The following is a 23,735-nucleotide window of genomic DNA, read 5'->3' as shown; positions in this document are numbered from 1 at the left end:
CAAGTGCTCAGAAGATGGCCAGATTACTCCAATCCATGTTATAAGTATGTTGTCTTAACAAACATCTTCTCTTATCAGGGAAGTTAGAGAACATCAGAAAAAATGACAACAGTCTTTCAACGTGCATATAAAGAATGGTGGGCAACACCAGTAGCGTGCAAGCTGTGAAAGCACCACATGTATTTTCTACAATATATATACATATTGTGCAATAATTTTCATAAACAGGTTCTTATATCTTTGTTTTATTTCAATGTATCTATTTTAGAATTAAAATGAATAAACTGTTTATTTTTGTCATTTCCAATATTTGTTTATAATTTTTTTGGAAACAGCTTACCTAGCATCAAATGTCACCGCACGCCACTGGACAACACAGATTATCATGGTGATTGATGCATCAAAAAGCAATGAATACTTGACTGTTAGAATGGGGATCACATAGTGGAACCTCAGAAAAACCCTACTAGTTAATGAAGTGTGTTTTATTTTATCTGCAGAGATAGTGATTCTACAATGAACCATTGAGATTCTAAATGCTGTCAACAATGCAGAAAAGTGAAGCATCTCCATCTCACCTATATCTCTTCAGTCTGTCTGTGGCAAGCAGATGAGATAAACCCTGGTCAGAAGAGATTTTATTTTTCTGTCTTTATGTGAGATAGCCCTATTGAGAAAATTCTTGTTCTGCCTTGTGGCTGGAGTCATCAGTTTTCTCTTATTTTGGTAAGGAAAAAACTGTTGTGCACTGTAAGACTTGCAATATTTGAAACTAATAGATAAAGCTAGTATCAAACTTATGGATAGGTAGCTTTTTGTTTCATCTATAGTGCTGTGCATACACTGTTTAAAAACTGCATTTTTAGTCATTTAAGTATTTTCGAAATTCTGGTTAATTGTTGTTTGCCCAGAAATTTTATAAATTTCCAGATGATCTGATAAGAAAAAAAGCATGAAAAGTAAAGATAAAAATCAGAAAATGTTAATAAACATGTTAAAAGTTTATTAATCTTTAAACTACGTAGTATTACTGCTAGAAGTGTGGAATTGGGATTATTGTGAACAGACATGGCTTCATTCTCATCATTTATCTATTGACCATGAGTAGGAAAAACTAAGCCATTAGAACATATCAGTGATTTGATTTGAGAATTTCTCTAACAAACTTTAACAACTTATTATTAATTTATTAATAATTTCAATTTTGATTTACATACTTTAAGTTAAATACATAAATAAATGATAAAAAAGTAACCATAAAAACTACTTTTTCTTTTAATAAAGTGTGCACTTGTAAGTTAGAAATTAGTGTTTTGGTATTTTTTAACAATATCTTACAGGGTGTAAGTCATTTTAATATGTCTCTAAGCCAAAGCAAACTTAATAAATGAGCAAAAAAACAACTACATAATTCAACTTTCAATGATTTGTAAAAATGCAAATAGCCATCTTAGTGCCCATAGGGCAGAAAAGTAAAAAAAAAATAACAAAACAACCAAGTGTGTTGATTGTATCGACTTAAAACACAGAACCATTACTACATATTCTAAACATTTTTTTTGGATATACACCATGTCTCAAGAAGGTTCCAAGACTACAGATACAATCCTGAAACTCAAAATATCAATAATGTAGTATACTATCAGTAATTCAATACAATAAAGAAGAAAAATTACACTGTTGCAATAATTATATAAATTCATATAAATTATTATTAAGCACAAATTGAATGCATATGAATAAATAAATGAAACTGAGAAAACTTAAAACTTTAGTTTTGGATTAAAAACTAAAATTATCATTATCACAAACTAAATATAATTATTTAAATCAAAAAACTTTTTAAGCAATTATTTTTATATTTGGAATGTTATATAGTAATATAAATAAAACTGTTATATAATATTTGAAAATATTCATTACAGTTATCCTTTATACAACACAGTTTCCAGTTTTGCTTTAACACAGTTCAAGAATTTGGGAAATCCTTTACACAAACTTTTGCAACTTTTAAATGCAAATGCTTTATTCAATATATTTTTTTAAGTAAGCATATGTGTTATCTCAAATTTGTCCATAAATTTTATAATATTGAAATTTTCAATTTATTTTGTATCTTTTATCTGGTTTAATGAAAACTGATATTGCTATTCTTTTCTTCCTCATCCTAGCTTTCTTATTAACCAAATGTTGTTGTTGTTGCTTTCAGATTTTAGCCTTTAAAACTGTCACTGTGTTTTGTTTTTATACATTAATATTTGTATTTAATAAAGTTTATTTAAACATTTTTAGGTGTTATTAACCTTTTCTAACCATAGTAAGTAATCGTAAAAACGACAAAAATACAGCAGTATCTCAGTACTCAAACTGTCGCCAACTTAAGCAATTTGGTATTCGAATACAAATTCTAGAGAAAAATCACTGTCCTCAATTGAACAAACACAACCCATTAGAACAAATTTTTGATTAATAACATATTTTTATTTTGTTATATATAAAAACTTTTTATGATAAAAATGAAAAAAATAAAGACGTTACTGATATTTCTAATCAAGATCAATAAAAAAGTTCAGAAAGCTTTGTAAAAATAAAAAATGCCCTCATTTAACTAAAGTTAACATTAAAATGTGGAAGTGTACTTTTAATTGTGACTGTTAATTAATTATTGATTGGAAATAAATTATTGGTTGCTTTAATAAACATACTTCTCTTTATAACAAAAAAGAATAGTATACTTCTGTTAATTTTTGAAGCCCAATTCTGTATTGCACTAGTCCTTTGTTTCATATAGCATGGATTCAATGAACAAGGCAGTTTTTTTAAACATAACTACTGTATTGTATGAGGGATACTTGTATTTATATAATTATCTATTATTATAGTAACAGATGATAGTTATGGATAAGAAAATAATAAAGCTCATTATATTCTTAATATTTTTTTAACATTACAAATTATTGTCATTATAGTTAAGAGTTCTGTACAGTAACAATAAATATAATATTGTATTAAATGAAGGAAATATCTTTTAAATTCAATAAACAGATACTGTAAAAACTATATAATCCATTTTTTACAGCATACAGCAGATTTTCTGTACTTTTTTGGTTTTTGCTATTATTATTATGAAGTACATATTGTACTGAATTTTACTTCCAGTAAGTCTCTATTTCTGTACAGTATGGTACTTAAAGTACTGCACTGTATGTAAATTATGTAAATACTGCACTATACAGCAAATAAACAGTTGGTTCATCGTACAATACTGTAAGTATAGAGTTGTGTATTAATTACAGATTGTAAATTAATTTTTTGTACTAATAGAGGAATTCTATTCTCTTGTCTGTCACATCCTCAGTTCCAATCTCTCATGTATAAGAGTTTCTACTATAAATAGTAGAAACTTTTTTGCAAACTAAAAATTTATAAAACTTTTATCCTGATGAACAGTTTCCTTTATTTGGTAAGCACCAGTCAATAAACAGATAGCTGCAAGATGAAAAAGTTGTAGACAGTACCTTCTAATAGTAAGTATGCTGTGCATTAGAGAAAGATAAAGATTTATTATAAACTGGATAGGTGCACATTCTATTCAACAATGTCACTGCTATTGAAATATAATATTTCTTACCATGTATTGAAAGAAAATTTAAGTTGGTTGCATTTTTGTTTGANTCCACTCACCCCCAAATGACCAATAGTAATTTAATGAATCCTTAGGCCACTTGGTCTTGCCAGTAAGTGGCATAGTGTGGGTGTCAGCCGCTCGGGGCAAAGGAAAATTTCACTGCCCCCTTATTTAGGTATCTCAATTTAAAAGACTAAAATTCAGTTTTGTCACAGAATAAGTAATGAAAAATTTCATGCTAGTGTTGCCACCTTTTTAAAATCGCTGACCTGGACGGCAGGTGAGATTTGTTCGAACAGAAGTTCCTTATACATGCGTAATGTCATTTTGCAATGCTAAGAATAATGTGCAGTGCATGCCTGTTTTAAATCAGCTCCAGTTAAGGATTAGGGAGACTTGGGTAAGAGTAATGTAAGTAACCTAGATGACTTAGCTCTATTGGATATTGGAGATGTGTATGAATACTAATCGTACAAGAAAAGAAAAAAAGGTCGAACAGGTTGTGCACGATATTCCCAGACAAAATTAATATTTCACCTGGACAGTGAGTCGATTCCCAGACTGTCAGGGTGAAAACNCACCCCCAAATGACCAATAGTAATTTAATGAATCCTTAGGCCACTTGGTCTTGTTAGTAAGTGGCATAGTGTGGGTGTCAGCCGCTCGGGGCAAAGGAAAATTTCACTGCCCCCTTATTTAGGTATCTCAATTTAAAAGACTAAAATTCAGTTTTGTCACAGAATAAGTAATGAAAAATTCCATGCTAGTGTTGCCACCTTTTTAAAATCGCTGACTTGGACGGCAGGTGAGATTTGTTCGAACAGAAGTTTTTGATACATGCGTAATGTCATTTCGCAATGCTAAGAATAATGTGCAGTGCATGCCGGTTTTAAATCAGCTACAGTTAAGGACTAGGGAGACTTGAGTAGGAGTAATGTAAGTAACCTAGATGACTTAGCTCTATTGGATATTGGCGATGTGTATGAATACTAATCGTACAAAAAAAGAAAAAAAAATCGAACAGGTTGTGCACGATATTCCCAGACAAAATTAATATTTCACCTGGACAGTGAGTCAATTCCCAGACTGTCAGGGTGAAAACCAGGTGAGTGGTAGCATTATTCCATGCTCATTTAAATTGGTCCAAATCGTAGGTGTGACGAAAATATGAAATAAAATGGTTCAAATTTTTACAAGATATTATTACTTATTGTGAAATTTTGCCACCTCCTAAAAGTGCCGTTTTGAACAGCCTGTATAATGTCTTTCAGCAAACAATTCAATGTAACTAATGAAATCAAACATTTTTGCAGGTACAACTTGTTGAAATAAAGCGAGAGAAGTGATCACTTTATCTTAACAAGATGTACTGTACCTGGGCAGATATAACTAACTGTCTGGTAATTTCATGGAAATCCAATAATTAGGTCATTTTCGATAGAATAAATATTAAAATTCAAGTTGGGGAAATTGAAAGTAACATAAATCAGTGTTGGAAAACCATGAGAAACATTGCCTTGAAGAACATTTGAGTTGGAAACATTAAATCTCTAGGCTATTCCATTGAGGCTTACCAAGTGCTTTGTTTTCTTCAAGTTAAAGACAGATGTTTGAGTTAAAAAAGTTTTATTAAATATTTCACAAATAAATTCATGGGCTTATTCTAATCTATGACAAGTGATCCTACAGTTCATTTTCCAACAGCTGGCTTTCAGGAATCAGACTCCATTGAATAGACTTTTGGTAGAGGCATGAAGGGTTTTATCACTGGCATCACTACTAGGCAAATTTGGACATTGCTCTCTTGGCAAAAATGCAGGAGAAGTGCCTTTCTCCTGTCTGGTTGCTCCAAGTGCTCAGAAGATGGCCAGATTACTCCAATCCATGTTATAAGTATGTTGTCTTAACAAACATCTTCTTTTATCAGGGAAGTTAGAGAACATCAGAGAAAATGACAACAGTCTTTCAACGTGCATATAAAGAATGGTGGGCAACACCAGTAGTGTGCAAGCTGTGAAAGCACTACTTGTATTTTCTACAATATAAATACATATTGTGCAATAATTTTCATTAACAGGTTCTTATATCTTTGTTTCATGTCAATGTATTTATTTTAGAATTAAAATGAATAAACTGTTTATTTTTGTCATTTCCAGTATTTGTTTATAATTTTTTTGGAAACAGCTTACCTATCATCAAATGCCACCGCACGCTACTGAACAACACAGATTATCATGGTGATTGATGCATCAAAAAGCAATGAATACTTGACTGTTAGAATGGGGATCACATAGTGGAACCTCAGAAAAACCCTACTGGTTAATGAAGTGTGTTTTATTTTATATGCAGAGATAGTGATTCTACAATGAACCATCGTGATTCTAAATGCTGTCAACAATGCAGAGAAGTGAAGCATCTCCATTTCACCTATATCTCTTCAGTCTGTCTGTGGCAAGCAGATGAGGTGAACCCTGGTTAGAAGAGATTTTATTCTTCTGTCTTTATGTGAGATAGCTCTATTGAGAGAATTCTTGTTTTGCTTTGTGGCTGGAGTCACCAGCCTCCTCTTATTTTGGTGAGGAAAAAACTGTTGTGCACTGTAAGACTTGCAATATTTGAAACTAATAAATGGAGCTAGTATCAGGCTTATGGATAGGTAGCTTTTTGTTTCATCTATCGTGCTGTGCATACACTGTTTAAAAACTGCATTTTTAGTCATTTAAGTATTTTCGAAATTCTGGTTAATTGTTGTTTGCCCAGAAATTTTATAAATTTCCAGATGATCTGATAAGAAAAAAAGCATGAAAAGTAAAGATAAAAATCAGAAAATGTTAATAAACATGTTAAAAGTTTATTAATCTTTAAACTACGTAGTATTACTGCTAGAAGTGTGGAATTGGGATTATTTTGAACAGGCATGGCTTCATTCTTATCATTTATCTATTGACCATGTGTAGGAAAAACTAAGGCATAAAAACATATCAGTGATTTGATTTGAGAATTTCTCTAACAAACTTTAACAACTTATTATTAATTTATTAATAATTTCAATTTTGATTTACATACTTTAAGTTAAATACATAAATAAATGATAAAAAAGTAACCATAAAAACAACTTTTTCTTTTAATAAACTGTGCACTTGTGAGTTAGAAATTAGTGTTCTGGTATTTTTTAACAATATCTTACAGGGTGTAAGTCATTTTAATATGTCTCTAAGCCAAAGCAAACTTAATAAATAAGCAAAAAAACAACGACATAATTCAACTTTCAATGATTTGTAAAAATGCAAATAGCCATCTTAGTGCCCATAGGGCAGAAAAGTAAAAAAAAATAACAAAACAACCAAGTGTGTTGATTGTATCGACTTAAAACACAGAACCATTACTACATATTCTAAACATTTTTCTTTGATATACACCATGTCTCAAGAAGGTTCCAAGACTACAGATACAATCCTGAAACTCAAAATATCAATAATGTAGTATACTATCAGTAATGAAATACAATAAAGAAGAAAAATTACACTGTTGCAATAATTATATAAATCTATATGAATTATTATTAAGCACAAATTGAATGCATATGAATAAATAAATGAAACTGAGAAGACTTAAAACTTTAGTTTTGGATTAAAAACTAAAATTATCATTATCACAAACTAAATATAATTATTTAAATCAAATAACTTTTTAAGCAATTATTATCATATTTGGAATCTTATATAGTAATATAAATAAAACTGTTATATAATATTTGAAAATATTCATTACAGTTATCCTTCATACAACACTGTTTTTAGTTTTGCTTTAACACAGTTCAAGAATGTGGGAAATCCTTTACACAAACTTTTGCAACTTTTAAATGCAAATGCTTTATTCAATATATTTTTTTAAGTAAGCATATGTGTTATCTCAAATTTGTCCATAAATTTTATAATATTGAAATTTTCAATTTATTTTGTATCTTTTATCTAGTTTAATAAAAACTGATATTGCTATTCTTTTCTTTTTCATCCTAGCTTTCTTATCAACCAGGTGTTGTTGTTGTTGCTTTCAGATTTTAGCCTTTAAAACTGTCACTGTGCTTTGTTTTTATACATTAATATTTGTATATAATAAAGTTTATTTAAACATTTTTAAGTGTTATTAATTTTTTCTAACCATAGTAAGTAATCGTAAAAACAACAAAATGACAGCAGTATCTCAGTACTCAAACTGTCGCCAACTTAAGCAATTTGGTATTCGAATACAAATTCTAGAGAAAAATCACTGTCCTCAATTGAACAAACACAACCCATTAGAAGAAATTTTTGATTAATAACATATTTTTATTTTGTTATATATAAAAACTTTTTATGATAAAAATGAAAAAAATAAAGACGTTACTGATATTTTTAATCAAGATCAATAAAAAAGTTCAGAAATCTTTGTAAAAATAAAAGATGCCCTCATTTAACTAAAGTTAACATTAAAATGTGGCAGTGTACTTTTAATTGTGACTGTTGATTAATTATTGATTGGAAATAAATTATTGGTTGCTTTAATAAACATACTTCTCTTCATAACAAAAAAGAATAGTATACTTCTGTTAATTTTTGAAGCCCAATTCTGTATTGCACTAGTCCTTTGTTTCATATAGCATGGATTCAATGAACAAGGCAGTTTTTTGAAACATAACTACTGTATTGTATGAGGGATACTTGTATTTATATAATTATCTATTATTATAGTAACAGATGATAGTTATGAATAAGAAAATAATAAAGCTCATTATATTCTTAATATTTTTTTATAATTACAAATTATTGTCATTATAGTTAAGAGTTCTGTACAGTAACAATAAATATAATATTGTATTAAATGAAGGAAATATCTTTTAAATTCAATAAACAGATACTGTAAAAACTCAATAATCCATTTTTTACAGCATACAGCAGAGTTACTGTATTTTTTTGGTTTTTTGCTATTATTATAATGAAGTACATATTGTACTGAATTTTACTTCCAGTAAGTCTCTATTTCTGTACAGTATGGTACTTAAAGTACTGCACTGTATGTAAATTATGTAAATACTGCACTATACAGCAAATAAACAGTTGGTTCATCGTACAATACTGTAAGTATAGAGTTGTGTATTAATTACAGATTGTAAATTAATTTTTTGTACTAATAGAAGAATTCTATTCTCTTATCTGTCACATCCTCAGTTCCAATCTCTCATGTATAAGAGTTTCTACTATAAATAGTAGAAACTCTTTTGCAAACTAAAAATTTATAAAACTTTTATCCTGATGAACAGTTCCCTTTATTTGGTAAGCACTAGTCAATAAACAGATAGCTGCAAGATGAAAAAGTTGTAGACAGTACCTTCTAATAGTAAGTATGCTGTGCATTAGAGAAAGATAAAGGTTTATTATAAACTGGATAAGTGCACATTCTATTCAACAATGTCACTGCTATTAAAATATAATATTTCTTATTATGTATTGAAAGAAAATTTAAGTTGGTTGCATTGTTGTTTGAATAATGATAAAGTGAAAAATAAGTTACCAGATTTATTCTATTAATAGTCATACCTTATTCTCAAAAAATAGAAATAGTAATCGTCATTGAATACTAGTTGTGGATATGGGGTAGAGTGTTTAATTAATTAATTAAAGGAAAAAAATTTACAAGTTTACAGCGTGTAGCTTTAAAATGAATGAGTGTGTAACATATTATAAACTTGAGTTGACATTTAACAAGTACACTGGAAGTAGTTTTAATGCTGTAAAATAATGGTTGTCCTCAAATAACAATCACAGGAAATAAATTTGGTTGTTTTAATAATAGTCATGACTATTATTCAAATAAATTCAGTATAAATAACATCCTCTTATAGTAAGTGACCCTAGTGAACAGTGCAGCTGAAAATGAAATTTAAGTTATAGAGACTGCACTGTTTATTCAAAATAGATTATAAGTAATAACAGTAATAGTTTATATTAATTCAATCAATTTTAAATTTTGTTATTGGCTTATTTTCATAAATAAATAAAATAAAATATGTAAACAATGATTTAAAAATTTTGATATAATTTAGATTACTATACCTCATTATCCAGTTCAGTTAATTTTAAATTTAATTGCTTATTTTCATTCAAAATTTCTTTTTTCGATGCGGTTGCAAAATCTAATTTTTCCTGAATTTCATGACAATGGTTCTTTTTTGTTTTTAAACTTTTCTCAAGCTTGTTAACTTTTTGAGTTAATTCTTTATGTTCAGCTTTTAAAGTATCAATATTAGTTAATGTTTCTAGTTCGGTTCCTTTAGAAAAAGCTAATTCTTTTAACTTTTGCTGTAACTTTTCTGATTTATTTTTTTCATTTAATAATTCCTTTCTCAAATCTTCCAATTCTCTTTGTTTATTTTCATTTTCACTGGTCAGCCTATATTTTTTATATTCAAGATCTTTTTGTAAAGAAATCAATTCTCTCTTATATTTTTCTACTTCTTTTTCAATTGTTTCCTGAAATTCTTCTCTTTCTCTTAAAGTTATTTGCAAATCATCTGTTATAAAAAAATTTTTATTTTATTATTCAATATAAAAGTAATGCAAAAGCATGTTACTCCACACTCAATAAACAATTTAGCCATTAAAATATACAATGAACAAATACTATACAATGGAAAGAAACATTCAGTAAAAGATATAAACTAATGTGATCTGTTTATGTTAATGTCTTTAGCTTATACCATTTCACTAAATAATTGTATATATATGTATGTATATATATATTACACTGACATATATATATATATGTCAGTGTGAACAAAGACAAAGATAACTAGGGAATACAAGTGGGGCATGTGCCCTGAGCACCGGGTGAAGGGGCACTGAGAAGAGAGGCAGATTGGCAGTGACATGGATGGTTTCATGGAGCATTGTCAAATTCAAAACCTATGGAACAAGGGGGTGGAGGGATCTTAGTGTGGCTCAGGTAATACAACCTACATGCATGTCTAATATAAAAGTGATACAGTAGTTACAAATAAAATATACATGACATATAATAGTATATATAATCTAATACAAAAGTAAGTTAAAACATAAGTGGTATAAAGACATAATAAATAAGATAAACTGTAAAAATAATAGACAATTACAGTGAAAAACTATATAACAATTTTTTTGTACTGGAATTTAAAACAAATAAATCAATTAAATAAAATCTCTTCAACTGCTAAACTGCAGTTATGGTATGAGGAAAACCAAACTGTGTTAAACTCAGTTGAAAATTTAGTAAAAAAAAAAACAGATAAAATTTATTGCAAGTACTGTAATACTTGGGGTGCTCAAAAATATTTTGTGGTAACAGTAATTTATTAAAATAATTATAAAGTAACAACTGATAAAAAATGTTTAATACATAAAATCAGGGAATTCAAATCTCACCCTTGCTACCTCACTGAAATCAGTATATGGGAGATGACATATTTTATTAAATAAGAAATAAATGTTATTAAGTGCTTTTGGGATTTTATTAAGGTTTACATATACAGTACATTTTGAATATAAGACAAAAAACTTCAAAACAAAAATTTTCACTATCCTGTTTAGTACATAGTAGTAAAAATTTTATTTTGATAGTCTATATGTAATAAAAATAATTGATAAAGCATTCAAACAAATATTGCATTGTAAAATCATTTGATAAATATGTATCACTTTGTAACACCTCCACCATGCACTGCATTTTGGAAGTTTTTGGAGAGTTAATTATGCCAACCTTCTCACACTTTCTTCATCTGCTCCAACATTCTGTGTATTGTAGCCACTTCTATTACAGCAGAACAGATTTCTTCTTCTGTAAGGAGTTCTTCAAAATCAGATACCTTTATCAATTTTTATCCATGCATTGAAATAAGATAGTGACATATTAACAGGACTTCTTCATTTTCCTTTATTTTCTTTTCAGCTGCATCTTCGTAGTTTTAGTAAATTTCCCATGCTTAAAACAATTGACAATCATGATTAATACAACTTTGTTCCAGTTTCATTTAAGAAAGTAAAAAGAATCTAAAAAGATAATATTTTTTAACAGCTTTTCTGCACTTATTTTTTATTTCAATGTCTTAGAGAAGTCAACTGCATTTCATAGTAATAATATGCTTTCACAGTTCAGACTATGCCCTGATTACAAGATTGGATGAGTGATGTATTGAGTGGATGAGTTTTGGAGCATCAAGTGATAAGCACTAATCTGCTAAAAGTCATGTTAATACATGATTTTTATGCAAATTAAAGTATTATAATCTAATAAAAAGATAAGTTAAAACATAAATAGTGGTATAAAAACATAGCAAATAAGATAAACTCAAAAAATAATAGACATAAACACAGTGGAAAATTATTGATCTGCCACATAATTGTCAATTAACAGAAAAATCTTGTGCTTAAGTTTCCAGTCCTATTTCAATAACTAGTTGTTAAAATTACTGCTGTCATCAAAGCATCACTATTAGGATGATAAGTAACCAGTAATACTTTTAACCCTTTAAACCAGCAAGTTTATGCTTTTTTTTTCTATCACCATCAAGTCTAACTATCAATATTTTTTGTTATAAAATTTATTGTGGAAAAAAGATAGTATTACAGTCTCTCTTTGAGAAAAAAATTATCAGGTGAAAGTAAAAAGTTTTAATTTGGATGCAATAAAGCAAAAGTAAGTTTTTGTGCACAGTGAATTGTGTTAAGATAAAACTAAATCTGAAAAAAACTTTTGACATTATACAACAAACCCAAAACTATTGCAGGATAGTGGCAACAAACATATTTTCTGTTTTCTGTTAATTATAAATGGTTGCATAAGTATTTAGGAATCATTTGGNGTCATTTCCAGTATTTGTTTATAATTTTTTTGGAAACAGCTTACCTATCATCAAATGTCACCGCACGCCACTGGACAACACAGATTATCATGGTGATTGATGCATAAAAAAGCAATGAATACTTGACTGTTAGAATGGGGATCACATAGTGGAACCTCAGTAAAACCCTACTAGTTAATAAAGTGTGTTTTATTTTATTTGCAGAGATAGTGATTCTACAATGAACCATTGAGATTCTAAATGCTGTCAACAATGCAGAGAAGTGAAGCATCTCCATCTCACCTATATCTCTTCAGTCTGTCTGTAGCAAGCAGATGAGGTAAACACTGGTCAGAAGAGATTTTATTCTTCTGTCTTTATGTGAGATAGCCCTATTGAAAAAATTCTTGTTCTGCTTTGTGGCTAGAGTCACCAGCCTCCTCTTATTTTGGTGAGGAAAAAACTGTTGTGAACTGTAAGACTTGCAATATTTGAAACTAATAGATGGAGCTAGTATCAGGCTTACGGATAGGTAGCTTTTTGTTTCATCTATCGTGCTGTGCATACACTGTTTAAAAACTGCAGTTTTAGTCATTTAAGTATTTTCGAAATTCTGGTTAATTGTTGTTTGCCCAGAAATTTTATAAATTTCCAGATGATCTGATAAAAAAAAAGCATGAGAAATAAAGATAAAAATCAGAAAGAAAATCAAATCTGTAGCAGGCTAAATTATAAGTACAGTTAATTTTGAATGGTTTAAAACACAGGTCACCAAACTTTTTCACAGTGGTCCATATAACTGACAGAATGATTAGTGCAGGCCACATAACCATTTAGTTCAATACAGTATATGGAAAACACAAAAAATAAAGACAACCAACATATTTATTTACCAATATACAAACATGATTGCTGCAGCAAGCTTATAATTGATTTTCTTAGAAACTTCATTGCAGGTACTTATGTGAGGACCCAAACAGGGGTCGACTGAAAGGTCCGAATTATGGGTTCGATCGAAAATAAAGAGCTCCTTTTCAGACGATAATGAAACGGATTAGGTGTCTCCAGTGAACAATGCAATTGGTTTTTTTCGGAAAATTAGTTAAACAATGGAAACGGAGAAATTCGAGGAAAACGCGACGAGAGAGAGGATCATATTCAGTCGCTATGTTAACCTCTTCCGCGCCCTCCATTAAGTTTCGAATTGTCACCAGGTGACAATGAGAGACCAATGGAGAGGCGACTGCTGTAAAAAAAATCTATAAATTTTAGCGACTCAAGTGACGAAGGTGCTTGGTTTTTGGTTTTTGGTTCTTGGTGTTTGGATACGTTGTGTGTCGTCTCCTGGACAGGCGTGCTCCAGATCTTAGAAAAAAAAGGACATTTTGAAACATCGTGGAAGCATCGTTCTCTGGGTGCTCCTAGCAATCGACAGATTCGTCGGTTCGTCCGCGAGAAGCCGCCGAAAGCCGTAATCAACGCCCCGGGGCCCACCGAGTGTTTCACGGGCAGCGTCCATCCACTAGTGACGAAAACCGACTTTTACGAACTTTATTTCGAACTTTATCCGTGCGCTTTGGGGTGCTACCTCGTCTAACAAGTAATTTGTAAGGAAAATTTCTATGTTTAATAAACGGTTATATGGTAAACCTGTCTCAAAAAGTCATTCGGCACCCACACGACGGAACGAACCGCTCGGCTGTCGAACACCTCACTCCTAATCGGCTGACCTCACACTTATACAAAAAGTGCTCCGATATTCAAAGAAGCAAAACGTTGCTGAATTTTTTAAGCTTATTTCACTGATTTTCCTAAAAATTATATTACTGTCAGATTGGACCAATTTTAGCATTTTTACTTACACTTAGTTTAATTCTTTCTACATAGTTTAGTACAAGTGTATTTACAATCTGTAATATTTCTATATAAATAAATATATTTTAGCTCATATGTGGCACAGTGTGGCGGTAGGCCAGATTAATTGACGTCACTGGCCAGATCCAGCCCACAGGCTGTAGTTTGGTTACCCCTGGTTTAGAATAATAATACTCTACAAATGTAAATATACTTTTAAAAAAAAATTGAATTACATCACTTCTAATATTATAACAACCAATCATTTTAAACTTTCGAAATCTTAACAGTTTATGTTTTAAACACTAATAACACAATGCCAAGAGATAGTGAACTTTCATAGGCTGAAATTCAAAATATATATGAATTACAAGGTGCTGGAAAGTTTCAGACAAATAGCTGCAATAATTAATCATTTTAAAACTGTTGTGTCCAGTGTATAGACAAAACAAGAAAATTATGGAAAATGAATAGAAGTGGAGAGCAAGAAAAAATTAACTGCCAGAGATAAACAAAAGATTTTCTTCCTTACAAACAACTCGCACATTATTCATTATTCTAACAGCCATCATAATTTCTGTGTCCTATAAAACACAGTAGAGTTAGTCCTGATGAGGCATCTTGATGTGGTGTAATCACACAACCCTCACCTATGGTTACCATTCAGAACCTGCCTCCAGTGCCCCTTGCTTCTTTTCACTTTCCTAGATTTACTCACTGCCTAAAGGAGGTGGTAGCATCCATTTTGGAAACCACTGTTCTACATGGATGCTATACAATGGTCTACATGTTCCAGAAAATCTCTTTGCACTAGAGGTCCAGTGAACTCATTGATAAAATATATTAATCAGTTAGAATACTTCCCCACTACCAGTAGTATTTAGTTGAGGGTCTCAGTTTTTGTTTTCTGATCAACTTTTAGGATAACATGGACTTCAATCTCAGTGATGATTGCAGTCAGAGAATAAGACAGAATAAGCCATAATCTCAACCTCCCTAACCAAGAAAAAAAGATTCTAATCTACTAGGTTACCTTTTGGCACCATAATTTCAGTATAGAATTTTCAACATATTAATTTAAATGATAACATTACTACAGTGAAGGACAGGAATGTTAACACTTTCTAGATGAATAAATTAGTTAATTGTTATCGTGTTCTATTAATTACATTACATAAGATGTAAAGTGTTATAATTGTGTAAACAATGTAAAATAATAAATATGATTTTCCTGATCATAAATAAAGTATTTTTATTAATTAGTAAATTTCCAAAAGTGACCTAGACTTATTTCTATCATCCGTATATTACACTGAAGCTACTTAGTTTGTTATTAACCCCTAGACTTATCCATGGAAATAATTAGTAATGCATTTAAGGTTTTCAATTTCAAGATAAACAAACTTTTCAATGTGGAAAATCTTAAATTTGTAACTTAAAAATTTACAGTTTATATTTTTGATTAACCTTAAAACAATTTTTTCTGTAATAAAATTAAATATAATGATATTTATTTAAAATAAAAAAGAAAAGAAAAAAACACTTACTAATTTCATCTTGAAGATCACTAACAATTTCTCGAAGTTCCATTCTAGTTACTGTATCATGCATAACCTTGGGTGGCTTTTTTTTATAATTAAGTGCATCTTTTAACTTTTTATAATCTGTAGTCATTTTATTGTTATCAATTTTAAGCTAAACAAGTTTAGTCTTCAAAGAAGAATTTTCATCTTCTTCTGATTTTAATTTTTTTTTTAAAGATGTAATTAATTCATTCTCTAATTCAGTTAATGATGCTCGGCGAGGTTTAAATTTTGCAATAATTGTTGTTGGAGAGAATCCACCACTCAAAGCTTTTTCTTATTCTTCTTGTGCAGCTGAAAGTTTTTTCTCCAGTGTACTGATTTTAGTTTTTAATTCTAAATTTTTTACCTGTAATTCTCTAGCAGAATCAAGAAGTGGCTTCCTACTAATTCTGAGTTGAAGTCTTTTATTTTCAGTCATTAGTTTTTTTATTTTCATTATCTAAATCTGAAGTCTTTTGTCGTAACATTGCTGCTTCTTGTTCTATTAGTTGCAACTGCTTTTTCAAATCTACTTGGCTATCACTATCTAATGATCGACTTCGAACAATAACTTTAGAGGCTTTTCTTCTATATACTTGAACTTCAGTCTGTAATCTCTCATTCTCTTTATCTTTATCGATAAGTTTTTTTTCTTAATTCTCGAGCTTCGTATTCAAGAAGTTTCATTTTATGTTCAAAATAAGAGCTAGGACTAGATTTTTTAGTTGGTACTGTACATCTGGAAGTTTTATATTTGTCATTGGCTGATTAACTAGTTTATTTTGAAGATATTTAATTTCTGACTGAAGATTATCATTTTCTTGCTCCAACTCATCTACTTTCTTTCTTAAAACAGACATTTCTTGTTCACTCAAATCTAAATGTAATTTAAGTTCTTCCAATGACATTTCTTCTTTATCTGCATCATTTGTTAATTTAGTTTGTTTTATAGTAGTCATTATGTTTAATTGAATTATTAATATTTCATTTTTTTGTTTAAGTGTAGATAATTTTCTTCTGATAACTTTACTTTCATCTTCTGCAAAATTTAATTGTTCTCTAAGATCATTCTCTTTCCATTGCATCATAGAGATCACAAAGCAGACTTTCATTGCTTGGTGTTCCAGGATCTTTTGTTTTCATCATCTAAAACAGTAAATAAAGTAACTTCAAAAAGCTGTCAAAACCACTAAAATTAATCTAATACATCACCAAAAATATATTAAAAGTATGGTTTTACAATTTATGTTTATAACATCTTTAAAATATTTAAAATCAGTATATGTTTACATATTTGAAATTATTACACATTAATTTTGCTGGAGAATAGCTTATATCTGCTAGTTTCTCTTCTTTTGTTATTCTAAAATAATAGTATTTCGAATAAACATACGCACTTATGAAACTAGGTCATACTCTCATGATAATATTTTAACTATTATTGTGTATCAGTGCTTAGAAGTCTGTTTTACTTTAGTTTTTAATTTAAAAAGTAATAATCAGTTAATATGTTCAAATGTTATCATGTTTATGTTACAAATTTAATAAATCTATGCATAAAAATAAATTTTTTATCAACATTTATAAATAGATGCACTTTCAAAATTACAGAGTATCTGTGTTAAATTATAATAAAATGATTTGAATGTAATTAAATAATTTGGATTCTTAAACTGATAAATTATAATCAGTTTAAAAATCAAAAATAATCAACAACATTAAAGTTAGTCTTAAAAATTTACAGCTACTTAATGTCTATCTAGAAAATTTTATTATTATATTATCTGAATAACTAATATAAATAAATTAATATCAATAAAACAGATAATAAATATTCTGGTTTCCATAAATTAAGGAATAAATGGAAAAACGATGATAATTTAGCTAAATATAGTCCAAAATGCACAAAACGAAAATATGTTACAGGCAAAGTCGTGCAACATTAATGTATGGAATACAAATGACTTATGCTTGCATAAGTTTATATAAATACACAAGAGCGAGTGATGTGATGAGTGAGTGTGTCTAGTCATCTGAGGCAGTGAAAAAAAATTTCAAAATAGCCATTTTGTAAAAATGACTTTAAGATGACATTTACTAGTGGCACTATGAAACGATAGGCAAATTTGAAGCCAGGCAAAGTCAGGTGGACATTATAAGATAGTTAAACATAAGTCAATCTGGTCCACAAGATAAAGAATAAGTTCAAAAATAGTCTGCTCACCAAAGATATGACCAAGGCAGCCTTAGAGCAATGACTTCCTCAAAAGTAAGACTACAACTCATCTTAAATCTATGCTTGCAGCAGGTATAAGAAGGGAAGTATCAGCTTCTATGGTATGCGGAAGACTTACCTAAAGGAATATTGTGTGATAGGATTACCAGTAATATATTAATATATACCCCTAATTACCCACCATAGAAAAGAATATTTGAACAGGACATGCATGTATGTGAACTGGAATCTAAATCAATAAAAGTCCATCTTTTTCATAGGTAAGTCAAGATGTACTTAATAGAGTGATTATCACAAATTTTTATCTGGAGAGAACCAGTAACCTGGATGTGTATTTTTAAACTTGTAACAATTTTTCCATTTGTTCTATAATTCATGGAAACCATTGCACATTTTAAATTGCAGATCAAAATTCTTTATTTAGTTTATAGTTCAAACTAGTGTTGCAACTTTTTCAAAATCGCTGATCCAGACGGCAGGTGAGGTTTGTTCAAACAGAAGTTACTGACGCATGCGCAATGTCACTTTGCAATGCGAAGAATAACATGCAGTGCATGCCGGTTCTAAATCAGTTACAGTTAGGGACTAGAGACTCTTGGGTAGTAGTAGTTAAGTAAGTAAATAAATAAAAAACAACTACAGATGACTTAGCTCTATTGGATATTGCAGACGTGTACAAATACGAATTGTACGAATGAAGAAAAAAAAATGTTGACAGGTTGCGCACGATATTTCCAAACTGTCCAGGCAAAAACCAGACAGGTGGTAACACTAGTTCATACAATTTTCAAAATAATAAATAAATTTCATTTTTCATATGTGAAATATAATTGAGTTATTCCAAAGTAATAAAATAGAATAAAATAACTTACTGGAATATAAATACTTAAAATAATCAAAACACCTTAGTATTTCCAGCAACAAAGTATTTAATAAGATAAAAACGTTTTCGACTATATTTAATAGTCTTCTTCAGTTAAGCGACTTTAAAACGAAAACAAACGTAAAATAGAATGCAAGCAATACAACGGTTTAAAAATTAAAATTAATTACGTAAAACGTAAATAAAACGTAAAAAAACAATATTATAAATAAAACATTAAGAAATTAATCGTAGTAAAAAACTAAATTGAATTTAAATTTAAAAAAAAAAATTATTATCGTGGTAAAAAGATTTCCATGCGCACGATAGACTTTTTGCATCTCTATGGTTGATGCATTCTTTGTTAATATGCGCTTTGATTTATAGAATTTTACGAAACGATAAGAAGAAAGGAAACCGTAACAATAGTACAGGAAACAATAGTACATTTTATTCCTTTAAGTGACCGCCGTTTTAATGCAGATCTCGTTTACATTGGTGCCACCGTGAGACTTTTAAAAGAGAATATTAAAGAACATAAGCATTCTATTACTAAAAACGTGGACAGCACCGTCCTTGCAGCCTTTGCTAAACATCAAGGTATTAATGTACATTGAGACAAAGCATCCATAATTAGGACAGCCACCAACAAACAAGTCCTTAAACATATTGAAAAACTTGAAATTTACAAAGCGCATATTAACAAAGGATGCATCAACCATAGAGACGCAGAAAGTCTATCCTGCGCATGGAAATCTTTTTACCACAACAATTAAAATTTTTTTTTAATATAAATTTAATTTAATTCTTTACCATGATTAATTTCTTAATGTTTTATTTATAATTTTGTTTTTTTTACGTTTTATTTACGTTTTACGTAATTAATTTTAATTTTTAAACCGTTGTATTGCTTGCGTTCTATTTTACGTCCGTTTTCGTTTTAAAGTCGCTTAACTGAAGAAGACTATTAAATATAGTCGAAAACGATTTTATTTTATTAAATATTTCGTTGCTAGAAATACTAAGGTGTTTTGATTATTTTAAGTTATTCCATAAGACAATTTTTTTTTTTTTTTTTTTTTTTTGAAAAATTTCTTTTTACATATCACAGAGATGAAGTAGTTAAAATTTAATAGTAATCCATTCTTTTATACTCATTCTAAAAATCGGTGAATTGACAAAGACTGATAATAGAATTTACTAGTATTGTTATTATTTAAAACTCAAGTAATAATTAATGTATTGTAGAGTTTTCAATGGGTTTAAAGCATAAAATTTTTTAAAATAAAGGTAATGAGTAAAACAATAATTTGAAATAGCAAGTCTTATAACCAGAATTAAAACTTTCATTACAGAATTTTTGTTTGAATAGAATAAAACAAATATTTAAAATTAAAATTAAAAAATATGTTATGATGGTAATTATTATTAGTTATCATTATATATATAACAAATAGTATCTGGAATTTTAAAATGAAAGACAAAAGAGTGAATATTTAAGAGTAAGAGACAACATACTCAAAAAGAAATCAAGGATTCTGTTAAGGTTAAATTTAGAAATAATAATGAGAATGATTCAAAATAGATTTAAAAAATGCATTAATTTTTTCAAAAGGTGTCAACGAACAGATTCTATATTTATTTATTTATTGACAATACTAAAATAAAGAAATAAATTTGTCAGTGAATAAAAATTCCTGTAGCTATTTTATATACTTGTAATTAAAAAAGAAATGGTTTAGTCTCTAACTTCTCTATTTTTAAATATATTTAAGCAATAACTGCACAATAAGAATTTCAATTACTGGTAGGAAAACCAAATAAACAAAAAAAAATCATTTTATTTATTTCAACAGGTATATTTATTTTAAAATTTATCAAAGAAAATTAATGTTATAGCTTATTACATTTATTTATTATCTTTTTACTATGGTACAGTATATTGCAGACATTGAATTGCATTATTCTCTTTTGATAGAACATATATTTTTTAATGTTGATCATTTTGCAATAGGAATGTTTTAAAAACAAAACTAAATTAAATAAAACAAAAAATGTGTAATTTAAATGCTTTTGTAAATATTACAAATCGAATCAAAGATAATCATTCTACATTTACTGTAGTTAATATGAGAGAGGAATGTAGAACTGATGGGATAAGGCAATGTAACACAGGCAATCTGAGAAGGATGTCTCACAGGTAGATTTTCTATTGAAAATTTCCCTATTTAAATGTTAGACATGTGACAAAACCCTGGAAAACTTCATACGACCAGACTATTAGTCAGGTTTGAACACATAACAACCTACCGGTGTTTGTCAGCTTTATAAACTTGGCCACCAGTGGGCCCTAATAGGAGAGACGAACACACAATATGATTTAATACTATGTGACAATGAACAAATTTCTTAATTGCTATACAAAATGCAATGTATAAATAAAATATAAATTTTTTGATAATAAAAACTAATAAAATTTTAAAATTTACAGCATAACTAACCTCTGGCATCGGAGAGAGACTTTTTTTATTTCCTTTTCCTTGAGTAGGAAAGTTTTCATTTTCGTTTACTAATTTTTTGTTTGTTTCTTTTAGAATCTCTAGTTCATTTTGCATTTTCACATAAACTTTCTTTGTAACTTTAAGTTCATTTTCTAATGTTTTCATTTTAGTTTTATCTACATCAATAACGGCAGTGGCTTGCATTTCTTTTAATCTGTTTTCTGCTTCGTTCTCTTCTAATTCCATCTTTTCACATTTTTTCTACGACTTGCGTAATTTAAACTGTAAAACTCTACAGTTTTTGGATATTGCTTCAATTTCCCTCTTTAAATCTCTGAATTCCGATGCTTGATCTTCTCGAAAATTATCATGTAATTCTTCTAATTCTTCCTCCAATTTACGAACTTCCTTTTTAATTTCTTCATTTTCTTTCATTAAATCCTCACATAATGTTTCGGCTTGATGCAACTTTTCTGTTAAGCCGTTCACTTTTGTTGCTACTTGTTCCGGCGTCTCTCTCTTTTTTAATTCATTTTTAACTTATTTAACTTCTATTTTCAAGCTTTTATTATCATCCTTTAATTCTACGTTATTAGTTTCTAATTCATTAACTTTTGTCCTAAGTTTTAATAACTCTGAAGCAGTTTTCTCTAAAGATCTTTTATCTGCTTCCGAAACAATTCTCCTTTGTAAAATATCCTTCTTTTCTTTTTCGAGTCGAGTACATTTTTCTTCCAAGGATTCGATTTGTTTCTTTTGGGATGCTATGGTCGACTGCAAATCCTCAATGGAATCCTGATATACGAGAGTTGTTTCGGTCGTTTCGGTATTTTCTGTGTCGGCGGCACTTTCGGAATCGCCGTCAGTTTCACTCTTAACGGATGTTTTCACGTGCAAGATAAATTCAACATCCGGAGATGTATTTTCTACCGTGTTATCACTGAGTGCCGACAACTGCTTATCGACTTCCTTCGCCGCAATAATTTTAATATGTTTCGCCTTCTGCGCTACCGTTTCATTTTTTTCGGTCTTCTCGGATGCCCTGTCGGGCTCCGACCTCTCCAAAATAGCCTCGTCGGAAGACGTGCTATCGGTCACATTGCTTTCTTCACTCTCTTTGTTTACCTTCGCTTGACCATCATTTGACGAAGAACGCGACCTGGAACGTCTACTGGTGGAATTAAAAGTCCTTACCGACTGACCCTGTTCCGAACCATCCAGACTATGTCCGGCGGCCTTAAGAATCTCCGACCTCGTCCTACCCACCGTTTCGGTCTCACGTCTTCTACGGGGAGGGGATAGGACAACGCTCGGCGATTCCTTTTCTTCCTGTTTCTTTCTCGGAGCCGGCGCCTTATCCTTCGCATCCAATTTGTGCTCGCTGAGATCTCTGAAGCACCTACGACATCTAGTCGGCCTAACACCGTGAGGCATAAATCCAGGACACGTAGGACCGCTCATTTTTTTTTTATAGAATTTAACACAAAATACAGGAAATTTTTTAGAGTTTCAAACGCAGAATATAACCGAGCATCTCCTCTGCAGTTTTAGCAGTCAATATAGTTTAGTAAGCAAGAGAAGGTCATGGTTAGGCCCATAAATGATGGCAGACGAAGGAAACAAAGTGAAATTTATCCTCTTTCCTTACATCCAAACGAACTCAGCTGTTGTCCTCCATTGTGTTTCTTCTTCTCCCTTTCTCTGCCTGGGAATATTTAACGCACTATTCCCAAATTTAAACCAAGCCAGTACATTTAATATATAAATAGCCTCGAATAAAAGACTAAGTTACTCCCGTTATTCATAGTAACTACGTAGATCTTTCTACGTCTACTAAAATACTATTCAATTCATAAATTTAACTTCGTATTATACAAAATTATGATATATTTACAAAAATATAAATAAATATTTCCGAAAAAATATTTAATTTTTTAAACGATTCTGTGTTAAGCTCGTTAAGTCGCAAAAGCAGACGATTGTCAAAATCCCCATGGTGCCACCTAAAAATTTCTTACAATTTTTAAAAATTTATTTATTAAAATTTCTTTGTTTTGTATGCTTTTATCTAATAATTCGTGTAAAATTTTGTTTATAAATTAATTTTTTATTATTTTTAATCGAATATTTTTTTAAAATAAAGTGTCAAATAATTTTAAGATTTATATAGAATTTCGCGTGGTTTGCGTCAATTTACGTAATACAGTGGTACCTCAGGCCCAGCATACGAAATTTTCA

At 29.7% G+C, this 23,735-nt stretch overlaps 1 pseudogene; it reads right to left on the bottom strand.

Annotated features, from left to right (window-relative positions):
* Positions 1-8,103: 8,103 nt before the first annotated feature.
* LOC111642536 lies at positions 8,104-23,408 on the bottom strand (annotated as a pseudogene).
* Positions 23,409-23,735: the final 327 nt, after the last annotated feature.

Source organism: Centruroides sculpturatus, unplaced genomic scaffold (genome assembly GCF_000671375.1).
Source record: "Centruroides sculpturatus isolate CEXI.00-Female unplaced genomic scaffold, Cexi_2.0 scaffold1730, whole genome shotgun sequence".
Lineage (NCBI taxonomy): Eukaryota > Metazoa > Arthropoda > Arachnida > Scorpiones > Buthidae > Centruroides > Centruroides sculpturatus.
This window is presented reverse-complemented; position numbering and strand designations above follow the sequence as displayed.